Genomic DNA, 20,845 nt, shown 5'->3' with positions numbered 1-20,845 from the left:
TGAACGAGCTGTCTGTCATCACCACAACCAAGTCGCGCAAACGTTTTCTAGTTCCCGCATGCCAGTCGGCTGCACACAGCTGTCACTCCTGCAGTGTTGGAACGCACGTACAGTCTCATTCGAGGTGGTCTACAGATCAGAATCAAACACCGCGATGCTCAACTGGATGTCTCTGTTGGTAGTGCTGACACTAGCATCCACCAGTTGGGATTCCTCGCCCCTAACAGAAGGGCGTAAAGAGCAACGATGGAGCATCAGTTTGGCCCAATGAAGGATACCCTCCGTGGGAAGCAGTACGTAGTTAATGGGTGGGGGGTGCCGATGCAGCAAGACGTTGTCTCTGACATCGACCAGTAGAGCGGTACAATGTTGGCATCCAGGCCCTCCCAGTAGGTGGCGTAAGGCCATCGCACTGGACGGAGATTACCTTGAAACATAGGGCTTTGTAGCCAAAGAGTGAGAAATAATATGGTGTATTGGAATCCTGAATAAAACTATCCTGCATCAGAAAAAGATGTTGTATTGCTTATTGAACGTTCCTCGTATATTAGACTTTAACGCATTTATCTTGATTAGAAAGGGTTTCTCGCTAATGCCAGTCTATATGCAAAATCATGGCTTCTTCTGTCACCATCACTTATTTTGCTGCTCAAACAGCGAAGCTCTTCCACTACTTTTAGTGTCTCATGTTTCAATGTAATCCCCTCGCTTTAGCCTGCTGTAAATCGAATAAATTCCATTACGCTTATTTTAATGTTGATGCTTCTCCTATACTCTTCTTTTCAAGATACTATCCATCCCACAGTCCGTCAACCTGATCTTCCAAGTCTTTGCTGTCTTCGATGGAATTACACAGGCCTCAGCAAAGCTTAGAGAATATATTTCTTGCCCCTGAAATTTGGTCCCTTATCTAAATTTTTTGTTGGCGGATAAGCTACAAGGCAGTCTCATTTTCATTCTGAATTACTGACTTTCATGTCCTGCAACTCTTGCAACTGCAGTCTCGTTTCTGTAGAAGTTGTAGGTAAGTTTCACGTCCTCCATTTTAAAGAGTTTATTCGGCTCCAAATCATGTCTTTTCTAAATCTTCAAGTGCTGTAAGTATACATTTGTTTTTATTAAATCTAACTTCTAAGAAAAGCTGCTAGGTGAGTTTTGGTTCACACATTTCTCTGGGATCTAAGCTGATATTCCCTCCATCTTTCTATTTTTCAGTCATGCCATATTAAACTGCTAGTTTCTTAATACTCAGTGAGTGTGGTTCGAAATCGAATAAATCATAATAGCACTATTACTCCGTAACGAGCCACCGAACACGGTACTCAATAAATCTCTGAACAGACCCTGAAATTTTGTGAGTGCAGTTCGAGATCACCCTTTATTGGTGGGCACGATGTAATTTCAACTACTACGCAATATTAGTTCTTAAATGCCGTCAACTTAGAAGTCCGTATATTTATTCGCTTACCTCACAGTAGTACATAAAAAAAGCGAAATGCTCAAGACGGCGATAAGAAAATAATTTAAAATAATTTAAAACAAAGGCATCTGCAGGAATTTGAAGTAGTGGCGGAAGCGGAATACACTGATCAGCCAAAAAATTTCAACTACACATCGTGAGTCTGAATGCCACCTTGTGGCGTCGTGGACAGGAGATGCGGCAAGGAATATTCATTCTTTTAAATGATAATAATAATAATAATAATAATAATAATAATAATAATAATAATGAAACGAACGATGTGCCACAAAGAAATTATCCGAATGTGATGGAAATTTTTAGATGTGATGTAGGCCTACATGTACAGAAAAAAATGATTACAGTATCAGAAAAAAATGAATAATTTGTTGAAGAGAAAGAGCTTCACAAGTTGAGCAAGTCAGTAACACGTTGCTCCAGCTTAGGCCCTTATTCTTTTGAATAAATCATCCTGTTTTCTGAAATTACAATCATTTGTTTGTCTGCACATGTGCATCACATCTACTGGTTTCCCTCCAATTCGGATAATTAGTTCGATGTACACCATTTTTTTGTGTTTGAGTGTACTTTAGTGCATTGGTAAGAGAGATGGAGTCGATGCAGATGGAGAGATGGAAATCTGTTCGACGGAAACGCACAGTAGTGCGACCCGAAGATGTTGGCTTGGCTTTTCTGTGGTTTTACTTGATGTTTCCGTGTGTTACATCACTGGACTGGGAGATTCAAGTGGCGCTGGATGTACATATGGAGGAGTTGAAGGGTGTGGTGAGTGATTAGATAGGTAGTGTCGTCAGCATATTGCAGGAGGTAGTTTGGGGGGGGGGGGTGACGGTTTGGGAATTTCTGCAACGTTCAGGATGTACATCTACATCCTCATCTACATGATTACTCTGCTATTCACAATAAAGTGCCTAGCAGAGGGTTCAGTGAACCACCTTCATGCTGTCTCTCTACCGTTCCAATCTCGAATGGCACGCGGGAACAACGAGCTCTTAAATTTTTCTGTGCGAGCCCCGATTTCTCTTATTTTATCGTGATGATCATTTCTTCCTATGTAGGTGGGTGCCAACAGAATGTTTTCGCAATCGGAGGAGAAAACTGGTGATTGAAGTTTCATGAGAAGATCCCGTCGCAACGAAAAACGCCTTTGTTTTAATGATTGCCACTCCAATTGACGTATCATGTCTGTGACACTATCTCCCCTATTTCGCGTTAATACAAAACAAGCTGCCCTGCTTTGTACTTTAACGATGTCATCCGTCAGTCCTACCTGATGCGGATCCCACACCGCACAGCAGTACTCCACAATAGGGCGGACAAGCGTAGTGTAAGCAGTCTCTTTGGTAGACCTGCTGCGCCTTCTAAGTGTTCTGCCAATGAATCGAAGTCTTTGGTTTGCTCTACCCACAATATTATATATGTGATCGTTCCAATTTAGGTTATTTGTAATTGTAATCCCTAAGTATTTAAATGAATTTATAGCCTTCAGATTTTTGAGACTTCCCGGGCTAGGTGGCTGAGCGGTTCTAGGCGCTACAGTCTGGAACCGCGCGACCGCTACGGTCGCAGGTTCGAATCCTGCCTTGGGCATGGGTGTGTGTGATGTCCTTAGGTTAGTTAGGTTTAAGTAGTTCTAAGCTCTAGGGGACTGATGACCTTAGAAGTTAAGTCCCATAGTGTTCAGAGCCATTTGAACCATTTTTTGTGTGACTTATCGCGTAATCGAAATTTAGATGATTTCTTTTAGTACTCATCTGAATAACTTAACACTTTTCTTTATTCAGGGCCAATTGCCACTTTTCGCACCATACAGATATCTTATCTAAATCATTTTTCAAGTCGTTTTGATCATCTGATAACTTTACAAGACGGTAAATGACATCATCTGTAAACAATCTAAGACGGCTACTCAGATTGTGTCCTATGTCGTTAATATAGATCACGAACAAGAGAGGGCCTATAACACTTCCTTGGGAATTCCGGATATTACTTCTGTTTTACTCGATGACTTTCCGTCTATTACTACGAACTGTGATCTTTCTGACAGGAAATTACGAATCCAGTCGCACAACTGAGGCGATACTCCGTAGGCACGCAGTTTGGTTAGAAGACGCTTGTGGGGAGCAGTGTCGAAAACCTTCTGAGCGGTGAAAGAACCGAGTCTTATGGCAGTCCTGCTCTTGGGTGAAATATGGTGGAGCAGGTGTCGTTGATTGTGACAGACTAAAGACGGCGGTGAAAAGTTTGGAGAGCAGAATTCCATACTGGGTCAGAAACATTTAGCATGTCAGGGACGGTTAATATAGCGGTTTTCCGTTTATTTAGGTGGTAGGGGATAAAGTTTAAAAGTTAAAATAGTTAGTCACCTTTGATACAGTTGAAACAAAAACCGCATTCTTCGTACATCGATAGTTGAAATGGAGGCCAGTGGGACATCAGCTGGTATAAATTTATATTAAAAATGAAGGAATTCCTCCAGCCGTATTTAAGGTGCCGATTTTATTTTCGTAGCTAGTTTCAACGCTGTAACAACGTCATCTTCAGGCCCATACAGTTGTTGACGTCAACTGCGTGCCGCTGATACTAGAAGTCAACCGCACGCAGTTGACGTCAATAAGTGTATGGGCCTGAAGATGATGATGTTACAGCGTTGAAACTACACTACTGGACATTAAAATTGCTACACCAAGAACAAATCCAGATGATAAACGGGTATTCATTGGAGTAATATATTATACTAGAACTGACATGTGATTACATTTTCACGCAATTTCGGTGCATAGATCCTGAGAAATCAGTGCCCAGAAGAACCACCTCTGGTCGTAATAACGGCCTTGATATGCCTGGTTATTGAGTCAAACACAGCTTGGATGGCGTGGAAAGGTACAGCTGCCCATGCAGCTTCAACACGATACCACAGTTCATCAAAAGTAGTGACTGGCGTATTGTGACGAGCCAGTTGCTCGGCCACCATTGACCAGACGTTTTCAGTTGGTTAGACATCTGGAGAATGTGCTGGCCAGGGCAGCAGCCGAACATTTTCTGTATCCAGAAAGGCCCATACAGGACCTGCAACATGCGGTCGTACATTATTCTGCTGAAATGTAGGGTTCTGCAGGCATCGAATGAAGGGTAGAGCCACGGGTCGAAACACATCTGAAATGCAACGTCCACTGTTCGACGTGCCGTCAGTGCGAACAAGAGGTGACCGAGACGTGTAACCCATGCCACCCCATCCATCACGCTGGGTGATACGCCGGTATGGCGATAACGAATACTCGTTTCCAATGCGCGTTCACCGTAATGTCGCCAAACACGGCTGCGACCATCATGATGCTGTAAACAGAACCTGGATTCATCCGAGAAAATGACGTTTTGCCTTTCGTGCATCCAGGTTTGTCGTTGAGTACACCATCGTAGGCGGTTCTGCCTGTGATGCAACGTCAAGGGTAACCGCAGCCATGGTCTCGGAGCTGATAGTCGAAGCTGCTGCATACGTCGTCGAACTGTTCGTGCAGATGGTTGTTGTCTTGCAAACGTCCATTTGTTGACTCAGGAATCGACACGTGGCTGCACGATCCGTTACAGCCATGCGGATAAGATGCCTGTCATCTCGACTGCTAGTGATAGGAGGCCGTTGGGATCCAGCATGGCGTTCCGTATTACCGTCCTTGGTAAGAGTCATTGGATCTCGACCAACGCGAGCAGCAATGTCGCGATACGATAAACCGCAATCGCGATAGGCTATAATTCGATCTTTATCAAGGTCGGAAATGTGATGCTACCCATCTCTCATCCTTACACGTGGCATCACAACAACGTTTCACCAGGCAACGCCGGTCAACTGCTGTTTGTGCATGAGAAACAGAAAAGGGAGGAAATGACAGTGGCAATTAAAGTGACCTCCGCCACACACCGTTGGGTGGTTTGCGGAGTATGATGGAGATGTAGAAATCGGTTGGAAACTTTCCTCATGTCAGCACGTTGTAGGTGTCGCCACCGGCGCCAACCTTGTGTGAATGCTCTGAAAAGCTAATTATTTGCATTTCACAGCATCTTCTTGCTATCGGTTAAATTTCGCGTCTGTAGCACTTCTGTTCGTGGTGTAGCAATTTTAATGGCCAGTAGTGTAGTTGCCACAATAAAATCGACACCCCAAATACAGCTGGAGGAATTTCTTCATTTTTAATATAAAAGCCGCATTGACTCGGGGGAATGAGTAGGCGGGTTGCAAGGTGCTGGTGGGTTCGTTGGGTAACAATGGATTGAAATATTTGGCTGTAAAGTGACTTGAGGTCAGCGAATTGGTTCGCTGAAGCCATCTAAGTGTGATATGGCCGTGACAACATGTAATACTTTGGCAGACAGAGTACCCAGAGCGGCCGCCACGTCTTATCCCCTCTAGCAGAACAAAGAGGCAGTGGAAGTTGACAGCCGCTGTGCGCAGTGCACAGCGCTGGGAACGCCGGAGCCCTTGCAGCTCGAGATAACGGCGGGCTGGGGCGCCTCTCTCCAGTATGCACGCACGCACGTGACCATACGGCAGCGTCTGCGCCTCCGCTGCCCCGGTCCGGAAGCGGCGCACGGCAGAAGTGTGCCAGCCCTGTGCTAGCGCAGCTGTGACGAGCCGCTAGCGGCCCAGTTCGCGCGACCCTGCTGATCACGACCAGCGGCCGGCAGCTTCCCACGCCGGCTGCGGCCGCCTACGCGGGACGGGGGCCCGCTAGCGGTGACGACGCCGATCTCCAGTAGCGCTGAATCACCGCGTCTCACGAAGAGCAAGCTGGGCGGTACACACATGGACATCTACATGATTACTCTGCAGTTCACATTTAAGCGCTTGGCAGAGGATTCATCGAACCACAATCATACTATCAGTCTACCATACCACTCCCGAACAGCGCGCGGGAAAAACGAACACCTAAACCGTTCTGTTCGAGCTCTCATTTCTCTTATTTTATTATGATGATCATTCCTACTTATGTAGGTTGGGCTCAACAAAATATTTTCGCATTCGGAAGACAAAGTTGGTGACGGAAATTTCGTAAATAATTCTCGCCGCGACGAAAAACGTCTTTGCTTTAATGACTTCCATCTCAATTCGCGTATCATATCTACCACACTCTCTCCCCTATTACGTGACAATACAAAACGACCTGCCTTTTTTTTTTGCACCCTTTCGATGTCCTCCGTCAATCCCACCTGGTAAGGATCCCACACCGCGCAGCAGTATTCTAACAGAGGACGAACGAGTGTAGTGTAAGCTGTCTCTTTAGTGGACTTGTTGCACCTTCTAAGTGTCCTGCCAATGAAACGCAACCTTTGGCTCGCCTTCCCCGCAATATTATCTATGTCGTCTTTCCAACTGAAGTTGTTCGTAATTTTATCACCCAGGTTCTTAGTTGAATAGACAGCCTTGAGAATTGTACTATTTACCGAGTAATCGAATTCCAACGGTTTTCTTTTGGAACTCGTGTGGATCATCTCACACTTTTCGTTATTTAGCGTCAACTGCCACCTGCCACACCATATAGCAATCTTTTCTAAATCGCTTTGCAAATGATACTGGTCTTCGAATGACCTTACTAGACGGTAAATTACAGCATCATCTGCGCAGATTGTAGCGCAGTCGTTAGGCATTTGTACAGGTTAGTTGATACATTCTTTGCGTGTTTCGCTTACGTTATCTAGGCACGGACTCGTGTTTCAATAACTGTTGTTCAACATCGATTAGAATGGACAGGGACAGCGATTGCTGTGTTCGGATGAGGGCTGACTTGGCATCCCTTCGCTCACAGCTGCAATCGGCGCTGACTTCGGTCGCGCAGCTTGAGGCTGTTGCCAATGGGCACCACTATGGGGAGCCGGACTTGGGTATCACGGGGATGTCAACATCGTCCCGTCTGTCCCCAGATCGATATGCCGTTGTGGTTGCCCCGGTTGCTGCCCGCAGTGGGGCTGAGCCCTCGCCTGTGGTTGATTGGGAGGTCGTTCCAAGGCGTGGCAGGCAGCGAAAGGCGTCCCCGGAGGCTGATCAGAAAGCCTCCCCGGTGCGTCTGACAAACCGGTTTCAGGCACTGTCTCTGGCTGAGCCAGATGCAGCTGCCTGCCCTGTTTCAGAGGATCATTCTCAGCCTTCAACGTCCGGGCAATCGCAGAGGGTGGGCTTACTGGTAGTTGGGAGCTCCAATGTTAGGCGCGTAATGGGGCCCCTTAGGGATACGGCGGCTAAGGAGGGGAAGAAATCCAGTGTGCATTCCGGGAGGAGTCATTCCTGATGTGGAAAGGGTCCTTCCGGATGCCATGAAGAGCACAGGGTGCAGCCAGCTGCAGGTGGTGGCACATGTCGGCACTAATGACGTGTGTCGCTTTGGATCTGAGGAAATTCTCTCTGGATTCCAGCGGCTATCTGATTTGGTGAAGGCTGCCGGTCTTGCTTACGAGATGAAGGCAGAGCTCACCATCTGCAGCATCGTTGACAGAACCGACTGCGGACCTTTGGTGCAGAGGCGGGTGGAGGGTCTGAATCAGAGGCTCAGACGGTTTTGCGACCGTGTTGGCTGCAGATAACTTGACTTGCGCCATAGGGTGGTGGGGTTTCGAGTTCCGCTGAACAGGTCAGGAGTTCACTACACTCAGCTGGCGGCTACACGGGTAGCGGAGGCTGTGTGGCGTTGACTGGGCAGTTTTTTAGGTTAGAAGGCCTCGGGAAAGTGCGGGATGGGCTGCAATGTCAAAGGGTGCTTGGCAATTACAGGACGTGCTTGGATCAAGGAACAGTCGGAATTGTAGTTGTAAATTGTTGTAGTTGCGCTGGAAAAGTCCCTGAGCTTCAAGCGCTAATAGAAAGCACAGAAGCTGATATCGTTATAGGTACAGAAAGCTGGCTAAAGCCTGAAATAAGTTCTGAAGAAATTTTTACGAAGTCTCAGACGGTGTTCAGGAAAGATAGATTAGGCAGAATTGGTGGTGGAGTGTTTGTGTCTGTCAGTAGTGGTTTATCTTGTAGTCAAGTCGAAGTAGATACTCCGTGCGAATTGGTGTGGGTGGAGGTTATACTTAACAGCCGAATTAAGTTAATAATTGGCTCCTTCTACCGAACCCCAGACTCCGATGATACAGTTGCGGAACAGTTCAGAGAAAGTTTGAGTCTCGTAACAAATAAATACCCCACTCATACGGTTATAGTTGGTGGGGACTTCAACCTACCCTCGGTAGGTTGGCAAAAATACTTGTTCAAAACCGGTGGTAGGCAGAAAACGTCTTCCGAGATTGTCCTAAATGCTTTCTCCGAAAATTATTTCGAGCAGTTAGTCCACGAACCCACGCGAATTGTAAATGGTTGCGAAAACACACTTGACCTCTTAGCCACAAACAATCCAGAGCTGATAGAGAACATCATGACTGATACAGGGATTAGTGATCACAAGGTCATTGTAGCTAGGCTCAATATCATTTCTTCCAAATCCATCAAAAACAAACGCAAAATAATTTTATTTAAAACAGCGGATAAAGTGCCACTAGAAGCCTTCCTAAAAGACAATTTCCATTTCTTCCGAACTGACTACGCGAATGTAGACGAGATGTGGCTCAAATTCAAAGATATAGTAGCAACAGCAATTGAGATATTCATACCTCATAAATTGGTAAGAGATGGAACGGATCCCCCGTGGTACACAAAAAAGGTCCGAACGCTGTTGCAGAGGCAACGGAAAAAGCATGCGAAGTTCAGAAGAACGCGAAATCCCGAAGATGGGCTAAAATTTACAGACGCGAGGAATTTGGCACGTACTTCGATGCGAGATGCCTTTAATAGGTTCCACAACGAAACATTGTCTCGAAATTTGGTAGAAAATCCGAAGAAATTCTGGTCGTATGTAAAGTACACAAGCGGCAAGACGCAGTCAATACCTTCGCTGCGCAGTGCCGATGGTACTGTTATCGACGACTGTGCCGCTAAAGCGGAGTTATTGAACGCAGTTTTCCGAAATTCCTTCACCAGGGAAGACGAATGGGATATTCCAGAATTTGAAACACGAACATCTGCTAGCATGAGTCTCTTAGAAGTAGATACCTTAGGGGTTGCGAAGCAACTCAAATCGCTTGATACGGGCAAGTCTTCAGGTCCAGATTGTATACCGATTAGGTTCCTTTCAGATTACGCTGATACTATAGCTCCCTACTTAGCACTCATATACAACCGCTCGCTCACCGATAGATCTGTACCTACAGATTGGAAAATTGCGCAGGTCGCACCAGTGTTCAAGAAGGGTAGTAGGAGTAATCCATCTAACTACAGACCTGTATCATTGACGTCGGTTTGCAGTAGGGTTTTGGAGCATATACTCTATTCAAACATTATGAATCACCTCGAAGGGAACGATCTATTGACACGTAATCAGCATGGCTTCAGAAAACATCGCTCTTGTGCAACGCAGCTAGCTCTTTATTCGCACGAAGTAATGGCCGCTATCGACAGGGGATCTCAAGTTGATTCCGTATTTCTAGATTACCGGAAAGCTTTTGACACCGTTCCTCACAAGCGACTTCTAATCAAGCTGCGGAGCTATGGGGTATCGTCTCAGTTAGCGACTGGATTCGTGATTTCCTGTCAGGAAGGTCGCAGTTCGTAGTAATAGACGGCAAATCATCGAGTAAAACTGAAATGATATCAGGTGTTCCCCAGGGAAGCGTCCTGGGACCTCTACTGTTCCTGATCTATATAAATGACCTGGGTGACAATCTGAGCAGTTCTCTTAGGTTGTTCGCAGATGATGCTGTAATTTACCGTCTAGTAAGGTCATCCGAAGACCAGTATCAGTTGCAAAGCGATTTAGAAAAGATTGCTGTATGGTGTGTCAGGTGGCAGTTGACGCTAAATAACGAAAAGTGTGAGATGATCCACATGAGTTCCAAAAGAAATCCGTTGGAATTCGATTACTCGATAAATAGTACAATTCTCAAGGCTGTCAATTCAACTAAGTACCTGGGTGTTAAAATTACGAACAACTTCAGTTGGAAGGACCACATAGATAATATTGTCGGGAAGGCGAGCCAAAGGTTGCGTTTCATTGGCAGGACACTTAGAAGATGCAACTAGTCCACTAAAGAGACAGCTTACACTACACTCGTTCGTCCTCTGTTAGAATATTGCTGCGCGGTGTGGGATCCTTACCAGGTGGGATTGGCGGAGGACATGGAAAGGGTGCAAAAAAAGGGCAGCTCGTTTTGTATTATCACGTAATAGGGGAGAGAGTGTGGCAGATATGATACACGAGTTGGGATGGAAGTCATTACAGCATAGACGTTTTTCGTCGCGGCGAGACCTTTTTACGAAATTTCAGTCACCAACTTTCTCTTCCGAATGCGAAAATATTTTGTTGAGCCCAACCTACATAGGTAGGAATGATCATCAAAATAAAATAAGAGAAATCAGAGTTCGAACAGAAAGGTTTAGGTGTTCGTTTTTCCCGCTCGCTGTTCGGGAGTGGAATAGTAGAGGGATAGTATGATTGTGGTTCGATGAACCCTCTGCCAAGCACTTAAATGTGAATTGCAGAGTAGTCATGTAGATGTAGATGTAGATGAACAACCTAAGAGAGCTGCTTAGATTGTCACCCAGGTCATTTATATAGATCAGGAACAGCAGAGGTCCCAGGACGCTTCCCTGGGGAACACCTGATATCACGTCAGGTTTACTCGATGATTTTCCGTCTATTACTACGAACTGCGACTTTCCCGACAGGAAATCACGAATCCAATCGCAGAACTGAGACGATACCCCATAGGCCCGCAGCTTGATTAGAAGTCGCTTGTGAGGAACAATGTCAAAAGCTTTCCGGAAATCTATAAATACGGAATCAACTTGAGATCCCCTGTCGATAGCAGCCATTACTTCATGCGAATAAAGAGCTAGCTGCGTTGCACAAGAACGATGTTTTCTGAAACCATGCTGATTACGTATCAACAGATCGTTCCCTTCGAGATGATTTATAATGGTCGAATACAGTATATGCTGCAAAACCCTACTGCAAACCGACGTGAATGATATAGGTCTTTAGTTCGATGGATTACTCCTACCACCCTTCCTAAACACTGGTGCGACCTGCGCAATTTTCCAATCTGTAGGTACAGATCTATCGGTGAGCGAGCGGTTGTATATGATTGTTAACTAGGGAGCTATTGTATCAGCGCAATCTGAAAGTAGGCAACGGGCCAATAGGTGCAGCAGGAGGAGGGAAGAGGATTAGGGCTTAACACCCCGCCTAGACCGAGGTCGTTACAGATGGAGCACGAGCCTCGCATTGTTCTAGAATAGTGGGGAAAAATCAAGACACCCTCATGTGATTTGTCGTTCGAGAAGAAGCGTTCTACAACGTATAATAAAGGCCTTTAAAATTCTCTGAAGAATAGATATGTGGCTTAAGGGAAGTCGGGTGATGTTTATGTTCAAGAACCAAGAGGAAACAATAACAACGGAAGTACAGCAGAAAAATACTCGGATTAAAAAGGGTGAAAGACAGGGATACACTCGTTCACCCAGTATTGTTCAACGTGTACATTTAAAATGCAATGACGAAAGTGAAACCAAATGTAGCGCAGTATTGGAAGAAGTGGGGTTTGGGCTAGAGGTTGTGCAAGCGTGGACTTAATTTACAATGGCTTTTATTAACAGACACGTATTAACACGAAAACGACTTCAACTGAAACTGTTGGCAGTTAATATCAGGATAAACAGCATTTTGCCCAGAAACAATTCTTACTTAAAAGGAGCCACAGCACAGTTAATAATAATAATAATAATAATAATAATAATGATAATAATAATAAACTTATTCTAAGCACTCATCTTACTCGATCCCAGTGGCATACTAGTGGTGTTCAGAAAGTAACGCAACCATTATCATCCTGTAAGCTGGTTGGCTTTAATCAGGATTCCAATACACCATATTATTTCTCACTCTTACGGCTGTGTTTCAACATAATCTCCGTTCAATACAACGGCCTTACGCCATTTTACTGGGAGGCCCTTTGTGCCTTCACCGAGGAATCCAGCAATATATTGCTCCCTCCTACGTATATCTGTCGAAGAGACCATGAGGATAAAATCAGAGAGATTAGAGCCCACACAGAGGCATACAGACAGTCATTATTTCCACGAACTATACGAGACTGGAATATAAGGGAGAACCGATAGAGGTACTCAAGGTACCCTCCGCCACACACCGTCAGGTGGCTTGCGGAGTATGCATGTGGATGGAGATGTAGATGTACACGTCCAGTTGGGCATCCAGGTGTTTGACTGTGATTCGTCGATTACCTCGAATGAGAGTAAGAATATAAAACACCCACAGCCGCCTCTAGATCTTATTTATTATGCAGCTACCAGTGCCTGAGCTTCAGTGTGCCATCTTCATGCCTTAGTTGTTGCTGAAAGAGTTATCACGATCCTTATATACGCTGCATCAGTGGAACGTAATAACCCCTTCACCATCAACTAAGGTCTGAAGACGGCACATTGAAGCGCCGGAACTGGTAGCTACATGATAAATAAGACCATAAGGACGGCTGTAGGCGCTTCATTTTCTTACAGTAGTGGATGTCCGTGGTCCCTAAGACCTCCGATCAAAAGGATGGACATACAAAACCCCGAATGAGAGTGTCCGCACGTTCCAATAGTGCAGGAGTCACAGCTGTGTGCGGACGGCAGGCATGTAGGAGATCGGACAGGTTTACGGCACCTTCTTGCAAAGCTGACAGATGCCTCGCCCAAAGACTCACCGTGTGTTCGTTCACAGCCTGTCTCCGAAGACTTTCATCAAGCACCCATCAATATGTAAGATGCTCTGGTTTTCCGCCAAAAGAAACTCAATGACAGTTCTCAGCTTGGAAGTCACCTCCTTTACAGACGCCATTTTGAAGGCTATGTAAAGCATTGCCACCTGTCGAAATTTCATGAAACTATAGGAGCTACAGTTCTGCATTTTTCAACGGAAACTGACCAAGAAAAAAAAATGCGTTGCATTACTTATTGAACGCCCTTTGTATATGCAGGCACCAATATCAGCTCATAATAATTTTATAAGTGGGCAACCAGAATAACATTACAAATGAACAAATGTCGCAAAAAAATCTACACTATGTTACCAAGGTCCGCCACCAACTGCTCAACTAATACTATGGACAATATGACTGCACAGAGCTACGTCTTGAAGAGACTAAACGTCTAAGATCATCATAAGTTTGTTATTCCCCCCCCCCCCCCCCTTTCCAAGATGGAATCTGTTCACTGTATCTCTCTGCTTCTGGAGTTAATTCCATGTGCGAGTGTCAGCATGTGTTCTAAGTGTTTCCAGAAAGTATGTGTCAACTGTAACATGGTACGCGCCCGTCATGAACCTAGTGGGTCGTGGAAACTGCCTAAAAATCACACCCAGGCTGCCCAGCTCACTAACCTTTGTCGTTAATTCGCGACGCAGATTTGCTCAGCGTCAGGCTCGCCTCATCGACGCCTGAGTCGAAGTTGTAACAGTTTGTAGTTTTCGAAAATACAACAGCCACTGGATGGCTTCACTGATCTCAGTACCCGCCGCACAGTAACTTCTCCCTGACAACATCTGTCAGATGCTCAATAGCAGAACCTTTCTTTCTTTTGATTACGCCTTTTCCCGCAGCCGGCCGCGGTGGTCTCGCGGTTCTAGACGCGCAGTCCGGAACCGTGTGACTGCTACGGTCGCAGTTTCGAATCCTGCCTCAGGCATGGATGTGTGTGATGTCCTTAGGTTGGTTAGGTTTAAGTAGTTCTAAGTTCTAGGGGACTGATGACCAGAGCAGTTGAGTCCCATAGTGCTCAGAGCCATTTGAACCATTTGAACCTTTTTCCGCAGTTTTCGCAGGGTCGGCATGGTTACAATCGATTTGGCATGGTTAATGGAAAGGGGTGGCTGGATGCACTTCCTGCCGCCACCCCATATCCCCCAGAACGGAATCAGTATACCCCAACTGTCTACGTCTAGGGTAAGTCAGGAAAGAGTGCGAACGTTTTCTAATGTCTGTGAGTCGTGTAACTGAGGGGGAACTTGGGGACCAGCCCGGTATTCACCTAGCAGGATGTGGAAAACCGCCTAAAAACCACATCCAGGCTGGCTGGCATACCGGCCTTCGTCGTTAATCCTCCGGGCGGATTCGATCCGGGGCCAGCGCGCCTACCCGAGTCCAGGAAGCAGCGCATTAACGCTCTCTGCTACCCTGGCGGGTTAGATGTTCAATAGCAGATGTTGGTTATAAAAGCCCAACACTTGGCGCTCTTTAAAATGCAGCAGTAACTAATATCTGGCATTCCTCGTCGCTAGCTGTGGCTAATTTCTTCCTCCAGACACCGGGAAAAGATACCAAGTGGGCGATACCACATAAACCTTGGCCATGTATCACATTGACCGTTGTGACTCTCCATGTTCTGCCTGCCCTTACGACACTTCATGTTGCAGATTGTTCCTTGCGACGGGGCGGTACATAAAGAAGTGCGGTTGCAGCGTTCACACGAATGTGCATAAACAAATGTTGGTTAAAAAATGTTATTGCAAATTTTGGCTCTCACGTAAGTCTCAGGGGATGATTTCCACATTTGGTGCATTAGTACACATCCATACCCGCGCATTTGCTATAGTTTCTGAATTAATTATTGACTCAGTCATAAATACAGTTTATGCTAGGGAACAAGAATTAGGCGATTATTGTACTAAAATCAGTTTTCACGACACATTTCAATCACTATTAACTGGCGTTGTCCTTTTCTTTCACACAACGAAATTAGCACTGGTGAGACGGTTTACAGTTTTACTTTAATAATAATTTGACCCCGAGCCCCAGTAGCAGTTATGTAGGCTGCTATAAGCGAAAGTTATTCAAATAAATCGAACAGAACCACAAGTCCCACTGTCCTCTATGTTCTAGCGGTTTTGGCGCGAAATCACAGATCGCCACATGTTCACTTACGACGCTCTATACCTCGTAAATCGTACTCACACAAATAATTGTAGCAATTCCTGTTCACCAAATATATGCTTGCACTCTTGCACTACTAAACAATACTCTTTGCGAAATAAATCAGCGCGAAGAAGAATTCTCAAATGACCACATGAGCCATCCTCAAGTGGGGCTTGCTCGCCACCCAAACTCCAAAACGACTGCCCAACGACTGACCCCTCGCCAAGATGGCCGCTCGCTTATATAGGCTCGGATGTCCAACCCCCTGTTTATTTTAGTACCAGTCTCACCAGTTAAAATTACAAATTTTGATACATACATCCTTCGACAGAAATAAGTACACCGTCGGAACCGTGCTAAAAGGTACATCTCATTTACTATGTTACATTAATATCTAGGATTATTCTATCGCCCGTAAATCAAGTTTTGGTTTTTGCAAAATTTCGCCACTTAGCGCAAATTTGTTTGTTTACATCCGTGCTGCAAAGTTTTAACATGGAACTGCTTATAACACTGTTTTTAGACGTAATCTACAGCGATCTAAACATTGCGCTGCTCAAAATCTTCATATCTATAATAATTCATTAATTATGGGCGATAAATGTTAATAATAATTTGCAAACAATGAAAACTATTGCAAGTTACATGTGTAGTATAACTTAACGAGTCACTGATGCCACCCAAAATATTATATAGTGCCGTTCTTTAGGTCATGAATTTTCTATTGAATTTTATAAAAGATTTCCCCTCAGACTTTGTTTATTGCTCTTTACCGGCTTAATTATTTATGAATAGTAACATATGACTACGGCACTCGATCCGCTATGACGAGATGCTTTTAATGAGTGCTCGCTCATCCCTGTAAGTTGTTATTTTATATTTTTATTAATCTTTCAGTATTCATGATATTAACCGATTTTTACTTGAAATAAAGATCGATCTTTCAGAAGGTGCATATTGCTCACGACAATCCACTGGCGCATCGGTCTTCACCGTAAGTTACATAGTTTTCGCGTAATGCGCGAAAACACAAACAATGCTCCAAGCCCCAAGCCCCGAGCCGCCCCCCCCCCCCCCCCTCCGCTTCAAGACCCCAGGGCGGAGACATCCCACGGACCGTTGCCAAACTAGCGATGGCTCGCCACGCACCTTATAGCGCGATCGCTCTCCACAAAGCAATCCTTGCATACTAGAAGTACTCATCTAGTAACGGGGGTTTGTACCGTCACATCCTGTTTCAGTCTCGCTTTCTGCCCACCAACGAACTCCTGCCTTCTGCTCCCGTCTACTACAAACTGTGGCGCACAGCGACTATTTGGGTTAGCTACGCTGAACCCACAAGTGTGGCCAGCGCTTCATACAAGGCCGATAACCTCCCCACATTAATCACGTGCTGGACATAGTGGCCTCTGGTGGTGGCTCACGTTGTTGTCATTGCGTCTGCTCCTTACCACGGGCCTGCACATCCAGGACCTGCGTACTGGCAGACAGACCTGGGCATCTCATCAGTGGCTTATCGCCGACGATGCTCCACGGCATTGTCCTTCACTTCACAGCGGCCACAGCGCTGACCTCTAGATGATATTCACAGCACTTTTCCTTGCAGCAGATTGCCCACCACTGAACAACGCTGTTGCAGCAAAGATTGGAGTGGCGCTGCTGGTGGCCACACAACACCAAACGGACTCTCTCATGAGACTCGCAAACACCAGAACCACGCAAGTTCGACCCACTAGTTTGGTGGGAAGAGTAGCTTGCCGAGATATTCAGTTTCACTGCACAAAAGATTCAGGATTGGAATTAAAATTGAAAGGGTACCAATGGTAAGATACTCTGATACATTGCTATTATCAGTGAAAGCGAGGAGGAACTACAGGATCTGTTGAATGGAATCAACAGTCTAATAAACATAGAACTGGGAGTAGTGATAAACCTGACATCAAATTGGGGACCAAGTAGTAGAAAAAATTAAGCCATCATTTAAACTGGCGAATGACAAACGAAGCAATGAGGATGTAAGAAGCAGACTAACACAGGCGAAGAGCGCATTCCTACATGAAAGAAGCCTACCATTATCAAACACAGGACTTAATTGAGGAAGATATTTGTGTCAATGGGAGGCTACGCCACACTTTACAAGGAAGTAAATTATCGACTGTGAAAACTGTAAAAGAAGGTTCAAATGGCTCGGAGCACCATGGGACATAAAATCAGAGGTCATCAGTCCCATAGAACTTAGAACTACTTAAACCTAACTAACTAACTAACTAATCACACACATCCATGCCCGAGGCAGGATTCGAACCTGCGACCGTGGCGGTCGCGCGGTTCCAGCCTGAAGCGCCTAGAACAGCTCAGCCACACCATCTGGCGTAAAAGAAGGAAATTGAACAATTAGAGACAAGTTACAGAAGGTTGCTGAAACTGAATGCATTCCTAAGATAGTGAGGAGCGAAGGGAAATAATATGCGCGAAACATTAGAAGAAAGGGAAACATGATGATACATTGTTTAAATCATCAGCAAATAAATTCCGTGGTTTTTGAGGAAGCTGTAAATAGCAAAACTAAAGTGGAAAATAAATGCAATTTATCAAGGAAACAATTGAGTACATTAGTGTGCAAATTCTACTCACAGGTGGAGAAGTTCGGAATGGAGGAGAATTCGTAGCTGACCACATCAGACGAGTCAAAACCTGATAAAAAGAAAAGAAGTCTATGCTATTTTAGAAATAACCAGTCTGAAAAGTGTCTTAAACGAATTCGTGGTGATTATTATTTTTATCTATTGCTGTAATTCTTGACGGGTATCACTTAGAATTAAAAACGGAATTTTTAAGTCTGCTACCTGCGATGAGTTGAGGCCTAGAAGGGTTATTATTATACTATGAAAGGTTGTAGAAATATGTTGTGTCTTGGAAATATAGTATAACGTAATTTCTTTGGCTATGTGTGAGGAATGAATCTTGAAAGTTTGGCCGAATCATTTTCTTATACCCGGCATATGATACGTGTATCATTTGACGAAAACAGAGCTAAGTTAACTGAGAATTTGCACATCACTCTCGTTACGCTTAAATCGATCGATTAAAAACATAGCACGCCTATGAAATGTTTCGATATCTCGATATCTTCCTTTAATCTGACCTGGTTGGGACATGGGACATTCAAGCACTACTCAAGAACAGGCGACGCAAGAATTCTGTGCGCTGTCTCCTATTTGTTTTCGGGGTTGTCAGCCTACTGACTCGTTTGATGAGATTCGCCACGACCTCCACTCACGTGCTGTCCTCCTTATCTCAGGGTAGCACTGACACCTAATGCCTCAATTATTTATTGGATGTACTCCAGTCTCTTTCAGCTACAGGTTTTGTTCTCTGCATCTCCCTCTAGTGTAACAGAAGTTATTCCTTGGTGTCTTACGTCTATCCTAACTTGCTATGCCTCTTCGTTGTCCGTGTTTTCCGGAACATCTCGCCGATTCTGCGGAGTGCCTATTAATTTCTTACCTTATTAGACTATCTAATTTTCAACATCCTTCTGCACCACCTTATCTCAAACGCCTGAATTCTGACATTTCCCGTTTTTCTCACAGTCTATGGCTTCCCTGTTATGCTGTGCTCCAAAGGTATATTCTCAGAAATTGCTTCCTCAAAATAAGGTTTATGTTTGGCACTAGCAGACTTCTTTTGGCCAGGAATGGTCTCTTTGCTTGTGTTATTCTGCATTTTATGTTCTTATCACTCCATGGTTTTGCTTCCGCGTTGCTTAATTTCTTCGTTTTATGTACTTCGTGAACCCGTATTTGATGTTAAGCTTACCGCTAATGTAATTTGATCTGCTCCCCACTATTTTCATTTTAGTCGATTTATTCTCGATACATTATCAAGCGAAACAGAAACCATCTCTGATTGTTCTACAGCACTCACACTTATCAACCCATGCTAACCATGTAATTGGGTGTTTTTTCTTTTGTTGGAAAGTCTGCTGGTATATTTCCAGTCTTGTAGCTTCTATAAACCAACTTGAATAGTCCTTTGGTTGCCATTTGCCCTAATGATTTTAAAAATTTCGTATCCTAATTCTTCTATCGTTTCAACAGAGTTCCTCCCCCTCCCCCCCCCCCCCCCCAGAGGCCTTCAATGTACCCTTTTCAGCTATCTGGCCTCTCCTCTGCGTTTAACAGCGGAATTCCTCTTGCCCTCTTGCACTTTTAATGTTAAGGGATGTGCTTTTTATTTCACCAAAAGCTGCTCTTACTCTTCTATGTGCTGAATATGTTCTTCAGACGACAATTTCTTTTTCGATTTCCACATTTTTCCTCCACCCATATCCTATTGACTTCATTCCTAAGAGACCTATACAGGTATTGTTATACACTTATTTTGTCCAGAAAATTTAAGTACTTCCTTATTTTATCGATCAATTAATTTTTTGTTTGGTTATCCAATGTTTCGTCGCAGTCACTTTTTTGTATCCATATTTCTCTGTCCATCTCCTGTGATTGCCCTTTTTGGAGATGACCATTCATCTTCTACTGAACTGTGCACCGTGATGTTCATTATCGTTGTATCTATACTCTGAGGGAAGTACAAGTGTATCTCTTCATTCCTTGGTACTTATATATCCCACTTCTTTGAGCACTGATTCTTCATCAATACTAAATTATGATCTGAGTCTGTATCTGCTCCTGGGTATATTTCACAATCCAGTGTCTGACTTCGTGATCTCTTCACTTGAAACCTCCGGATTGATAGGCCGCGGTCGATGTATAAAACTCTCCCTTGACGTTTCGTCTCCGACTGCGGGATACATCCTCCGAGGTAAAGCGGCGAATTGCTGTCGGAGACGAAACGTCAGGGGAGAGTTTAATACATCGCCCACGCCTATCAGGCTGTAAGTTTTAAGTGTATACAATACCGGTAGTGAATGCCTACATTTCTCGTGATCTCTGTCTGACCATGACGTAATTTAAACGAAATCTTCTTGTATCGATAGGCGTTTTCCAAATATACGTTCTCCTCCTGTGAACAGCCGTCTTGGAATGAAACTCTCTGTCCGGTTCCTAATAATTAGCATTATTAACATTGGCTGGTTGCTATTTTTAGTTTATTGTCAGAACTAGCCTTTTCTCTGCAGCTTCAATCGTGTAAGGATCTGACACACATCTCCTCATCCATACCCTCTCTGTCTCTCCATGTCCTCCTGCTCCCTCTCTGTCCATTTTCTCTGTCTGTTTGCTCTTCGAATATATCTACCTCTCTTCCCTCTGTCCATGTGTTTTTCCCTCCCCTCTGTCTGTCTGCTCCCTCTCCCTGCCTATCTCTTCCCCTCCTCTCTCTTCACATCCCCTCCTGTCCCTTTCTCTCTGTCCACATCCT

General features: G+C 44.7%; 1 protein-coding gene across 1 annotated transcript in view; it reads left to right on the top strand.

Annotated features, from left to right (window-relative positions):
- LOC126365862 (uncharacterized) overlaps window positions 1-20,845 on the top strand; it is a 229,847-nt gene that overhangs the window by 23,313 nt on the left and 185,689 nt on the right. The gene's annotated exons all lie outside the window — the stretch shown is intronic.

This window comes from Schistocerca gregaria, chromosome 4, assembly GCF_023897955.1.
Source record: "Schistocerca gregaria isolate iqSchGreg1 chromosome 4, iqSchGreg1.2, whole genome shotgun sequence".
Classification (NCBI taxonomy): Eukaryota; Metazoa; Arthropoda; class Insecta; order Orthoptera; family Acrididae; genus Schistocerca; species Schistocerca gregaria.
The sequence above is the reverse complement of the archived record's forward strand: the minus strand, read 5'-3'. Positions and strand labels throughout refer to the sequence as shown.